The sequence below is a fragment of the Pseudorca crassidens genome, chromosome 17 (assembly GCF_039906515.1).
Source record: "Pseudorca crassidens isolate mPseCra1 chromosome 17, mPseCra1.hap1, whole genome shotgun sequence".
NCBI lineage: Eukaryota > Metazoa > Chordata > Mammalia > Artiodactyla > Delphinidae > Pseudorca > Pseudorca crassidens.
The window spans coordinates 76,956,553-76,969,144 of record NC_090312.1 but is presented as its reverse complement, the minus strand read 5'-3'; positions in this window follow the sequence as shown (position 1 = coordinate 76,969,144).

Genomic DNA, 12,592 nt, shown 5'->3' with positions numbered 1-12,592 from the left:
TAAATTTGTCTTGTTTTCAGCCACTAACTTTGTGGTAACTTGTTAAAACAGAAATAGGAAACTAATACAGATCCAGTATTTTTGAAGACAGGAGATGTATTTCAAAAGTATAAAAAAAAAGTGAAAGCTTGAGATGAGAATGGCTTCAGTAGACTGCACCCCAAGACAAATAAGTCTGAAGTCCACTGAGCACCTCTAATGGACATATGATTATCCTGACCCTGCAGACTGCTCTACTAGGGATTTTAATAGAAATGTACTACTTATATGCAATAGTTTGAATACGCATATATATTTGTGAAGAAATAGTAGCTAGTAGAAAGGAAACCTATTAAGATGAGACTTCTAAGTTTTCTTGTAAAATCGACTTAATGCTCAGTAGAGGTCGGTAATGGAGCATGGCAGAAAAAGATATAAAAACAATAAATATGGCTAATTTGGGGACATATTAAAGTTTTTACATCTCAAAATTAAGTTAGAGATATATCTTCGTTTAAAATATATATATATATGGAATATTGTGCATACCTTTGTTTTGTTTTATTTTTGTCTTTTTGGAGTAGAGATCATCTTTATGGAAGCATAATTTACATTCAATAAAATGTACCCCTTTTAAGTGAATGATTCAGTGAATTTTGACAAATGTTTGCACTCAGGAAGCTACCACTGCAATCAAGATATAGAACACGTTTATCACCCCCGAAATTTCACTTGGGCCCCTCCTCAGTTATTCCCTATACCCGTTCCCCAGCCCAGACAACCACTGACCTGCTTGCCAGCAATATAGATCAGATTTAATCTTTCTCGAATTCACGTACATGCAATTGCATTTTACCTTCAATTTTATATCTTAAATAATATTTTAAATGTGATCGGAGCCCCAACTATTAAATTATGGCAAAAATCCTCAGTGAAATGTATAGCAATTTTTTTTTTAAGTATTTATTTATTTATTTTTGGCCGCATTGAGTCTTAGTTGCAGCCCACGGGCTCCACAGCGCATGGGCTCTCTAGTGGCAGCACCTGGGCTTAGTTGCTCTGCAGCACGTGGGATCTTAGTTCCCTGACCAGGGATTGAACCCATGTTCCCTGCTTTGGAAGGTGGATTCTTAACCACTGGACCACCAGGGAAGTCCCTATAGTGATTTTTTGATAGGAATAATTACATCTGAATTCCTACGTTAGGATTCTGTCAAATTGATTTTTTTTAAACTAAATGTATTTGTCACTAAAACAGTTCTCTTACTCTAAAGCAGTGTTTTTCTTTTCCATAAGTAAAATGATCTTATAAAAGTTCTATTAATATTTTAATAGGCTTGATGTTTTCCTTCTCATTTTCTCTTTCTGATGAAGAAATCCCTTGGGGTTACTTTAGCATCCAAGTTGGTGCTTATTTTCCAGGCGAACAGTCACGGTTGTTTACAGAACAGGTGTGGATTAGAGATGAGCAGAGCATTTTGGAAGGATTCCCAGCCAGGGTACATGAAAAAGATTTTTAAACAAGCTCTGACATTTCCCAAGAGATGTTGCTTCAAAGTCAAATAAGATACTCTAGTACTGGGTCAGATATATGTTATATGGGCCTATCTTAGAAGTGTACTACATTGATGAAGAGGTAGAATTTAAAAATTTGTGCACTTCATGTATGCACATGTTTCCTCTCTACATCTTCCAGCTTTAATGAATCCAGAATATTGGCTGTTACTGGTTTCAGGAGTGTCTGAACAACTGAATCTCGACAAGGAAGTTGCAATGTGTGTCTCACAATTGAGAGTAACTGCAAACTCCTTCTAAGTTTCTTTCTCAGCAAAGTTGTTTATCTTTTACCTCTAATTTGTTTGGCTCACCTTAATAAATGACTACAGAAAAAATATAAAAAGTGTGCATATGGACTATTAGATCTTACCTTATTTGTCACTATTTGCCAAAGTCTGTCATTCAGGGTACAGGATGGAGGGTTTGCAGCTTCCCTAATCTGAGAACTATCAGTGCCAACACAGTTCTAGAAAGTAATCACCAAAACACGTCTTCCACATACATAAAAATGCAAATAGAATTTTAGACAAAATGAAACAGCAGAAAAAAATGTTCCAGACCAAGGAATAAGGTAAAGCCCCAGAAGAACAACTAAGTCACGTGGAGATGGGAATCTACCTGAGAAAGAGTACACGGGAGGGGGCATATGCACTCTGCCAGGTGCATTTAGATTGCGTGGGCACTGAGCCAGGCTCTTTCTCTTGTTGTTGACAAAGAGGCATGATGTCTCTATATGAAGATAATTGCCACTGAGTGACTCATTTTTCCTAGGAAAGCTTTCAGCCTCTGTAACTCTTCTGGAGGGTGGCAGTCAATGGGTAAGACTAAATAGAAAGACTACTGCCCAGTTCAGAGCCTATTTCCTTCTTTTTATTTTATTTTTCTTTTATTTATTTATTTTTTAAATTTTTAAAATTAAAAAAAAATTTTTTTTTAATTTTATTTTTTATTTATTTATTTTTTTACAAACCCTTGTGTCGAGGGCTGACTTTCAATAGATCGCAGTGAGGGAGGTGCTCTGCTACGTACAACAGAGCCTATTTCCTGATCTCAGTTTGTAAGTGAACATTCAGGAGGGAGCCCATGGCCTGGAGAGAAAGCTGGTGACCAGGGAAGAGCGGAAGAGTGGTTTCCACTGCCACCTGCCATGATGAGTTTCCACCTGCCATGATGAACTGTCACTGGCACAGCAGCTGAATGCAGGTGCAGTGACTGCAACCATGAAAGACTGGAGCAGAAAGACAGCCCTATGTGGCAGCAGCAGCCATGGGGCGGGTTAGTGGTCACACTAATTCTGGAATTTTGGAAGGGTTTTGTTGTCCTTTTCAGCTGGGACCCCAACCAGATAATGAATGTTCCCACTAAAAGTAACTTGAAATTACTATTATTGTCAAAGTATCTAGAGAATTCATGAGACGAATGTCACCATAGAAGAAGACTCTAGACCCAGGTCAAAGGGCATTCACTACAGACCAAGTAAACAGACAAGGTTACTCCCGGGATAATAAATGATAACAAAACCAGTTGGTAAAGAGCTTCCTGAAGGTTACCGGTGAGCATCTGCTGATATAATGGCAAAAACTTAATACAAATAGTAATAAAGGCCTTAACGGAACATGGAGAGAGGGTTTTGTGTTTTTGCTCAAGATAATGTTTTGTGTTCAAGATAATGTTTCATAATCAGTATTTCATTATGTGAGTTACATTTATCCATAGCCTTTTTTCTTTAAAATATTAAATATGAAATATTTTATATTAAAATATAAAAAACTTAAAGCATTGATCTGAAGAACCCCCTCCCTGAAGAAGCTGAGTCCTGGGCATTGTGTGTCCCAGGAATCCGGTCAGGTTCAATGAGCTCTGGGGTCTTCCACGGAACTCAGGTGGGGTGACCCAAGTCGTAGGTTCACAAGGAAAAATTTCAAATGAAAACCAAGCAGACCATTCAACAGATTTATTTGTTGGAGAGAGCGAGATAAGGAGAGAAGCTCCTGGTATGAGGCAAAGGTACAGGATCCTAGGAAAATGGATGAGAGCAAGCGGATTCTGAGCAGGGGCTGGTTGGGGGACCCTGAGGAGTACCCTGAACTCAAGAAAGTAGCTGCAGCCTTGTTACCGAGGACCGTAGGCTCCAGACCCTTGCGGTGGGAGGAGAGGTACTGATGACCCGGACAGCACGGAGGGTTTCAGGGATCTCTTGCTGGGCAGCTGACCCCCAACAAGGCAACAATGACTGATTATTTCTCACGGTCCTACTAGTTTGCAGTCTGGGTGGTTCTTCTGCTGATTGTGGATGGCTCGACAGGGGCCTCACTCAAGCTGGCCTCACTCACGCGTCTGGCAGTTGGCTGTTGACTAGAGCAACTTGGCTCTCCTCCACGTGGCCTCTCACCCCCCAGGAGGCTATACCCAGCCCTTTCAGAATGCACTGGCTTCAGGCTTCCGAGAGAACAAGAGCAGAATCTGCAAAATCTTTTAAGGACTAGGTTTTGTAATGGATAGGATGTACCTTACCTTATGTTCTATGGGTCAACGACACTTACAAAGTCAGTCCAGATTCAAGGAGGGTGGAGAAACAGGCTCTATCTTTTAGTGGGAAGAACAACAAACACTGAAGAGGAGGGTGGACATTTAATACATGGAGCTTTTGTTTTAATATGGCTTATTTCTTTGGGGGACATACGTTATGTTACATAGACAGTCCTGATTCTTTCTCCTTATTTTCTTGATATCATATAGCACTTTCTAAACTTATCCAATAAGCATTTATTACATATCTATTACATTCTGGCATTGTGCTAGTTGCTGGGAACCGATCAGCCACTGTCTTCAAGGAATTTTTTCTTTCTTACCTATAAAATCAGAGAAACAGGATCTGGGTGGGGTAGGATGGGGGAGAACAACAGCAGGACAGAGCTTGAGAGGAAGGATGGCAGTAGAAAGCCAGTGACATGGGAAGGTACAGTAGGTTGGAAGGGAAACAGGATTACATCATCGGATTTTTCCCAAAACTGCCTGTAAGGGAGAATTTTATTCTTCCCTTAAACTTAAATTTTTCTTTATTCTTTTCTTAAACTTAATTTTTCTTTTTCCAGGAATAATCTGACTTCAGAGAAAGGAAAAGTCCGTGCTGGGAGTTCTTGGCACTAGTGGGAAGTAGTTTTATTGTTCTGGAATACCTCCGAGAGAAAGGAAATGTCCAGTGATGACCCAGAACTATGGTAAGTCAAATCGGGGTCCTTCAGGCCATTTGCCAGACTCAGGGTCAGTGCCAAGCTTGTCCATTCAAGCAAGCTTTCCTGGAGCAATCTTACTTGTATGTGGAGCCATGGCAGCTCCTGAGCATGGTGGGAAGGAAGAGCCTCCTGCACTGGCAAGTCTCATTGGGGCACACATGCCATCTGTCACTTGTCTGGCCCACAGTTTACCATCCCCCCGCCCAAGTACACCAGTATGGGAGGAAAAACAGAAAACAGAGCCAGCTCTGTTCACTCCTTTGTTCGGCAGAGATGGCTGGCAGGGTGCCACCCACTCAGCTACAAAACACCAGGGCTTAAAACAAGCACCATCTCATTGTCTCTCAAATCTCATGCCTTATGTTGCATAAAGAAGTCTTGGAAAATGTACTGTCAGCTGGCACTATGGAAATTCAAGTGGGTTTATTACTTTCTAAAAATAAGATGAAAACTCTGATTGTAAAAATTTACGTCAACTTCTTCCTCCATAACACTCAATTGTGGAAATATCCAAGTTTAGTGGACTTCCACGGTAACCCTTGCAATATTTTCCTGAGGCAGATGGAGAACAAATAGCTTCCTTACAGGTGTTCAGATGATGCACTTTACTGAATCATATTGAAAAAAACCTGGTACATTTTTTTCATCTACATGTGCACTCATGTACCCTGCTATTGTATCAGGATGCTTTTAAGTGGTTGCCCATTTCCTATGAAACAGCAACTGCGTCTTCCACAGACTTTCAGAACATCTGCCGCTGCTACCCAAACAAATCCTGGCATAATTAGGCAGTTCTAATGTAAATGTTTAACAGAGGCATGGGATTCTCCTCTGATTACTTTGCTGCTGCAGAGAAATAGGACCTAATTTAACATTAAGCCTGTAATTAGAGAACAGTGCTCTTCTGCTAGGGCAAACTCAATCCCTTGCATTTTGATAATGACATATTCAGAACTGAAATTAAATTAAGCTAGAAAATCATAACTCTACCTTAGGGCAACACACTAAGTCCATCTCATGTGGACTGTTTACAAAAAGTAAATCTAAATCACCAGGTGCCAGAGTTGACTTTATTGGGGGAACTGCAATTTTTTTGTTTGTTTACACTGGGATCTCCCACTCCTTCCGGCTTATTTATTTATTTAAATTGGTTGGTTGGTTTATTTAAATGACACTGTGGGGAATGTGAGTGGATGCTCTACAGTTGATGTATTTCATTTACTTAAGAGCGCAATGATGATACAAATACAAACAGGCACCGATGTTCATCTTCATGTGGGCCTCTCCGTATAGAACAAAAAGACCCTTCATCTTTTATTTTTCAAGTAGGAGAAGCAGGTTTGGCCAGATAAGTGTCTCCAAGTCCCTGGTCATTTATTCCGAGGCATTGCTGTCGGGGCTTTTGTTGATGACCAGGGAAGCTCTCTTCTCATATATGTGGGGCTGCAGGCTGAGCCTGAGCGGGAGCTGCCGTCCTGTTCTACAGCTACTGGTAATGACAGACCTGGGACAGCACCACAGGAGGGAGAGGCTGAGGTTCAGGGAGTGGGCGAGATCATTGTAGAGAAGAGATCAAGACACCGAGAGTGACGTGTACGCACGGTTATATCTAAAATGGATAACCAGGGCTTCCCTGGTGGCGCAGTGGTTGAGAGTCCGCCTGCCGATGCAGGGGACACGGGTTCGCGCCCCGGTCTGGGAAGATCCCACATGCCGCGGAGCGGCTGGGCCCGTGAGCCATGGCCGCTGAGCATGCGCGTCTGGAGCCTGTACTCCGCAACGGGAGGGGCCACAACAGTGAGAGGCCCGCGTACCGCAAAAAAATAAAAAATAAAAAAATAATAATAAAATGGATAACCAACAAGGACCTACTGTAGAGCACAGGGAACTCTGCTCAGTATTATGTAACAACCTAAATGGGAAAAGAATTTGAAAAAGAATAGATACATGTATATGTATAACTGAATCACTTTGTTGTACCCCTGTAACTAACACAACATTGTTAATCAACTCTACTCCAAGATAAAATTAAAAATTAAGAAAAAAAAAGACACTGAGAGATCAGGCTGCTATAAATCGCAATTTCCAAGAATTTTCAGAAGGGAATTTCAATCTTGCAGGAGAATGATAGTGAGCTAAAGTGAGCTAAAGTCATCAAGAAATGTAGGATAATGATCTGGGGATCCATGAGGACTTACAAGCAGTATTCTTTTTATCACATGATCTTCAAAGCCGGAAAGTTTTGGAGTAAAGGGAAGGAGAATAAGAGTGGGAAGGAGGAAGAAGAAGGATATCTACTCTGCCTTTTAGTGGAACTGTACAAGGACGGTGGGAGAAAAAGAGCCATTTCTTGAGAGGATTACAGGGAAGGTGGTGTCTTTGGGGAGAGCCAGGCTTTTGCTCTATAAAGAAGGTGAAAGGAACATTTAGGGACAAGGCTGAAAATACGGAGGATCTTGCTGATGGTGGGTGGTGAGTTCTGAAGGGCACAGTGGAAGGGTTTCTGGAATTAGAGATGGAGAGAGGTGAGAGAAGGAGAAAGAAAAGGAACCGTGCAGAGTCTCTCAGGGATTGGGGACCACTGGGGGATGGATGAGGGATGGCTGGAGTCTCAGGCTTCTAGTTGTAACTGTCAAGGAGGAAAAAAAGGCATAATGAGTTTAGTTCCTTGGCTAATCAAGGCATAGTGTGGTGCTGGGGAGTAGAAAAGTATGTATTTTAGGATTTCAGGAGCTTCCTCTTTATCCCTGAAGCATTAGGATAGTTTATTGCTGAAATTCACTGGACATTGTATTTTCCGGAAATTAGACTCCAGCCTTACCATCACTTTTTGTTGTTGCTCTTTGTTTAGTGACTTTTCCGAGCTAATTATGTAAAATCCATAACCTTTGTCATATGGAACCACTGAAATCTCTGCTTGGTTAACTTACTGGTCAGCTAAGGACTGGCCAGAAATTTCCTTAAATACTTTGAATCACTGTTTCCTATCTTTGCCAAGGGAATCTGCATGTGTGTTAAGGCACGCCTTAAATGGCAGTTTACAACTGTGCCTTAGCTTTTGCTCCTGCTTTCAAATAATCTCAAGGTCAGCCAGAGGGGAAGTATTAGGGTTTCCTCATGTCTTTCCTCGACATGTCCACAGACTTACACATGCATGTGGCTTTCTAGATTTCCATGAATATGTCAGAGCTTTTCAAAGACCGTAGACATTTCATTCTCAAGACTTCTTTTATAGTTTTTGGAGCACTTCTTTTTAATCTTACTTTTTAAAGCTATGATTTAAAAATAATTTTTCTATAATAAAAAATAATATTTTTTGATTTTTTCCCAGACAGAAGCTATTCAAATAATGTGCTGTTGTTTTTATAGACACATTTAATCAAACTTTGTATGTATAGATAATTAAATCATATAAATATTAGCCTTTTACTTGTTTGTCTTGAGAGGCAGGCACCATATCTTGTTTACCATTCTGTCTACAGTAAGCTAGTACAGTGGCTGACACATAGTAATCACTCAGTAAATACACAGAGGCAAATTCGAGGACAGAAAATTTCTTTAAGGATGTCTGATGAATGATTGCCTCTTTAAGAAAGGTCTAAACATTTTAATGCTTTCACCGTTGGTGGTAACTGCAATGAGAGAATCACAGTTTTTGTCATTCCTATATTTAAAAAATCAAAGCTAAAATATACAGGAGTGTATGTGATACTCCAAACCACTACTGACATGTCCCACGTCAGTTCTTATATTTTAGCATCCATTGTTTTCACGCGATATTTCTGCTCCTTTTGGAAGAAATTGCTTTCTGGCCAGCTTTGACTATCTCAGCTGATAAATTGGGACTCTTCAACTGTCAGAGAATTAAAATGTTAATGGAACTAATCTGTTGTACAAAAATTCTCTTGTTGCTTTTACCAAGGACATGTATCGTGCTTTCAGATGTAAATGTTTTGAAATTTACATTTTATGCTTTGCCGTTATTCAAATAGAAAAATCCTTGTGTGGAAAATAACAATATACTTTTATTACAGTACATAATGCATGTTTAATGATGCTCTTCAAGTGAAATGAATGGATTTTTCAGATAATCTTCCTTTTTAATCCCCAAATTTACTTTCTTTCTAATTCAAAACTGGCATCTGTATTACATTCATGTTGGATAGAAAAGAACTTACACATTAGCCTGTGAATCAACCTCAGAAAAGTGTGAGGTGACGTTTTATACTTTTCTTTTTATCAAGCGACTGCTTTAACGTTAAGGGGAATCTAACCTGGAATTTTCATAAGAGGCCTTTGTCACTGTGGAAGACTCTGGGAAGACATAGTTTCTTTGGTGCTGATATATTTGAATGCTGTTTTTGAGTCTAGTTGTTGAATTGATGGGAAATGAACACACCAATATATACAATATCAAAAGCTAAACATCTCATTTAGATCAGTGGCAGAAGTAATCAATCCTATTTTAGTGGAAATATCGTGAAAAAATCTGAATTCTGTAGATGTTCTCCCTCAAAGTCTTCCAGACTTAAAAATTCCATAGGATTTCTGTAGTATGACCACAATGCAGCATCATTTATATTAAATGTATAAGAGGGTGTGTAGTGCTTGGATCCAGAGAGACATAAAATAAGAGAAGAAATTCAACCACGACTGGCACCTTGCTTCATCAGAAAGAAAGCATGGTATCAGCAGCCTCATATTAGCATTTCTTTTTGGATCAGGCTTTAGGCCATTACAGCTTGATAGCACTCAAAATAGGTGGTTATTTAAGCAGGAAAAATAAATAGTTGTCTGACCTCATTAAAAATGCCAATTGGTTTGTGATTTATTTTTTCTTTAGTTTTTCAGTTGATTATTTTTCAGTTGATTATTATGACATTAGATAAACCCGGCATGATTAGCAAATGCCGCCAGGAAAATTTTCTAGGAAAGAAAAAGAAGTTAATGCTCAATGCCTTAAGTTACTGAATGATATGACAAATTTGTGGGAAAATGCCTTAGTTAGAACACGGATGTACTTCTCTTTTTCTAGCTGCCTCATTCAATGGCTTCTGGGAGCCACCCTACCTGGGTTGAAAACCCAGCTTGGCTATGAAGTAGCTGTGTAACACGGGCAAGTCACTCATCTGCTTCATTAGTTTCTTCATCTGCAAAATGGCGATAATAGTGATGACCTCATAGGGTTGGTATGAAGGTTAATTGAAATAATATATGTCAAACACTTAGAACAGTACCTGACATAAAATGTGCTATATGTGTCTGCCAATACTAGTACTAGTAACTCATTTTATAGGACACAAGATATTAGCAATTTTAAGAATAAGTTATTAGTTATTATCGCTAAAGAATATCCTTATATATTGCTTTTACTCAATGATCTCTTCACCATTAATTTAGAAAATAAATACCTTTTTTTTTTTTTTAACTCTGAGCCTTTTGCAGAATGGGAGCATTGGGGATATGTTCACTAAATTGCTCATCGGAAGATTCATTACCATTAGTTGAAGTAATGGCTACTTGCATCATTAGCTTAAATCAACCAATGGGCAGCAGTGATTTCCTCAGCTTTTCCTTATGAATGACTTTTCCCTTGCTTGGACGCTTGTTTAATTCTAGGTGAGTCACTGAGGATTTCTTTCTCAACTTACATATTTTTAAAATCTTGACAAATACTCATATATTTCCATCGTTAGATTCAGTGCATATCTTTTTTTTTTTTTTTTTTGCGGTACGCGGGCCTCTCGCTGTTGTGGCCTCTCCCATTGCGGAGCACGGGCTCCGGACGCGCATGCTCAGCAGCCATGGCTCACGGGCCCAGCCGCACCGCGGCGTGTGGAATCTTCCCGGACCGGGGCACGAACCCGTGTCCCCTGCATAGGCAGGGGGACTCTCAACCACCGCGCCACCAGGGAGGCCCCCTCAGTGCATATCTTTTTTTTTTTTGCGGTACGCGGGCCTCTCACCTTGTGGCCCCTCCCATTGCGAAGCACAGGCTCCGGACGCGCAGGCCCAGCGGCCACGGCTCACGGGCCCAGCCGCTCCGCGGCATGTGGGATTCTCCCGGACCGGGGCACGAACCCGCGTCCCCTGCATCGGCAGGCGGACTCTCAACCACTGCGCCACCAGGGAAGCCCCAGTGCATATCTTTTAAAAGCCTAAAAGCCATTCCTCAAATAACAGAAGGAGGAAAACCAAACCACTGGAAGCCTCAGGAGTACTTCTCTGATTGTGGTAAAGTACCAGCTTTTGTTTTGTTTTTAAATTTGCTGCTGACCAATACTTCTATAAAATACAGTAAAATGGAACTTCTATGAAAAGTGATCATGTAGCTGGATGACATGGCAGTCTCAAACTGCTATAAAAGTTCCTAAGCCCCTACTTGTAAATCCTGTATGTCTTTTTTTTTTTTGCGGTACGCGGGCCTCTCACTGTTGTGGCCTCTCCCGCCGCGGAGCACAGGCTCCGGACGCGCAGGCTCAGTGGCCATGGCTCCCGGGACCAGCCGCTCCGCGGCATGTGGGATCTTCCCGGCCCGGGGCACGAACCCGTGTCCCCCGCATCGGCAGGCGGACTCTCAACCACTGCGCCACCCGGGAAGCCCCCCTGTATGTCTTTTGAAATGGAGCGGTAGCAAACACTGTGGGCTGGCACCTTGAGTAGTAACACTAATACAGTGCATACTCATTCAGATGGGCGTGTTTATGAAGGTTATTTTAGGATATCAGTCTTGGTTTCTTAAATGAGTGGTAACAAATGTCCACTGTCCTTCACAGAGCTGGCCTTATACGATTACTTATTTCTCATTCAGTATTTAAATTCTAATTTTAAATACAATCTGTTAGTAACAGAAAACAGATCTGTGTTTTCCTGAGGCCTGGGATAGGAGGGTAGTGACTGCAAAGTGTCACAAGAAACTTTCTGGGGTGCTGGAAATGTTTTATATCTTGTTTATACTGGTTGATAAATAGACAGGCATTTTTCTAAACTGTCTGAATTGTACATGTATTATGAGTGCATTTTATTGAATGTGAATTATATCTCAATAAAGTTGGTTATAAATTTTAGAAAATATGTTTAGATTTTAGAAAATACGTTTTTGATCTGTGAAGAAATTGTAGAATAGACCTAATTCTCCCCTGACCTTTTCAAGATCAGGTATTGTGGACACACATCTCTTTTACTGTGTTCCACACCATAATCCGGTAACCCACCCTACACCGTGTTGCACTGCTCGTTGACAGAACCTTGTGGTGTTGGAAGCTGCTTCACATGATAAAGGTGGACTTTGTACTCATTGCCTCATTGGCTTGGAAAGTCCTTTTTCATTTTCACAGAAGCCATTTCTTTAAAATAAGAGGACCCCAAATTCTTTCACAAGAAACTTTGGATTCCTTTTAGAATTTATGTTATTGTTCAAAGGTGAAGTAAGCTTGGGTTTCTCAGAGTAATTTTAAATTAAAAATTTAAAACATTCAAAGAAGATTTTAGCAAGTTATACAATACGTAAATATTTTGGGTGAAGGAGTAACCATGCATGGACATATGTACACATGAAACTGATCTAAACTACAAAGTCACAGAATAAATATGAAAGTTCCTTCCTAGTCTTCATAGTACAGATGCACTCATGATTTAATTACTAGCAATAAAACTCTTCTGTATTCAAGATGAGAATAATGATTGGTTACTCAGGGAAGGCTAGGAATAAGTTTTTTCTCTGCCATAATTACAAAGCAGGTAATTTCTTATTAAATGAGCAGAAAGAGTCTTTAAACTAACAAACCAATATATTATGGTCCTACAAACGAAGTAGGACC